Raw genomic sequence first — 914 nt, forward strand, 5'->3', positions numbered from 1 at the left:
GTTGGAAGGGTTTGGTAGGTAAACCCTTAGTCAAAATGTCAGCTAGCATGTCTTCAATGGGCATGTAAGAGACTATTAATTCCTTTTCAGCAACCTTTTCTCTGACATAGTGATATTGGATCTTTATGTTCTTTGATCTTGCATGATGACGTGCCTCTTTAATCAAATGTACGGCAGCAGTGTGTTATCACAATAAATCTGAAGAAGTCTATGAATGGAATCCACCACAATCAAATCAATGATGAAGGTCTTAAGCCAAAAAGCATGCCTTGCAGCTTCACAACATGAGACATTTCAGCTTCCATTGTGGAGAGAGACGTAGATTCTTGCTTATGACTTCTCCAAGAAATAGTACCACTAGCAAGAGCGAAAATATATTCTGAAGTGGACACCTGAGTATCAATATCACCTTTAAAATTTGAGTCAGCATATTCCATAATCTCCAATTGGTCTACTTGGTTGAAAACTAACATGAAGTGTTTAGTTCTTTGCAAGTATCTTAAAACCTTTTTAGTAGCCTTCCAATGATCCATTCTAGGATTATGTTGAAACCTACCAAGCAAACCAGTAGCAAAGCAAATATCTGGACGGGTGCAATTCATGATATACATGATACTACCAACAACAGAGGCATATGGAATGTTTGTCATTTCTTTGCATTCTAAATCATTCTACGGACATTGCCCCTTATGCAGTTTGTCTCCTTTTACAACAAGAAATTCACCAGACTTACAATTTGCCATCACAAACCTCTCTAGCACTTTTTTTATATACCCTTCTTGTGATAATCCCAACCTTCCCATACGTCTATTACGCCAAATTTGAATCCCCAAAACATATGAGGCTTCTCCAAAATCCTTCATATCAAAAGATCTAGATAAGAAGATTTTAGTATCAAGTAACAGTGCTAGATC

General features: G+C 37.1%; 1 pseudogene; it reads right to left on the reverse strand.

The window, feature by feature from the left end:
• Nucleotides 1-230: 230 nt before the first annotated feature.
• Nucleotides 231-650, reverse strand: LOC148802972 (secreted RxLR effector protein 161 pseudogene; annotated as a pseudogene).
• Nucleotides 651-914: the final 264 nt, after the last annotated feature.

Source organism: Nelumbo nucifera, chromosome 1 (assembly GCF_055504915.1).
Source record: "Nelumbo nucifera cultivar China Antique chromosome 1, China Antique-T2T, whole genome shotgun sequence".
NCBI classification, from domain to species: domain Eukaryota; kingdom Viridiplantae; phylum Streptophyta; class Magnoliopsida; order Proteales; family Nelumbonaceae; genus Nelumbo; species Nelumbo nucifera.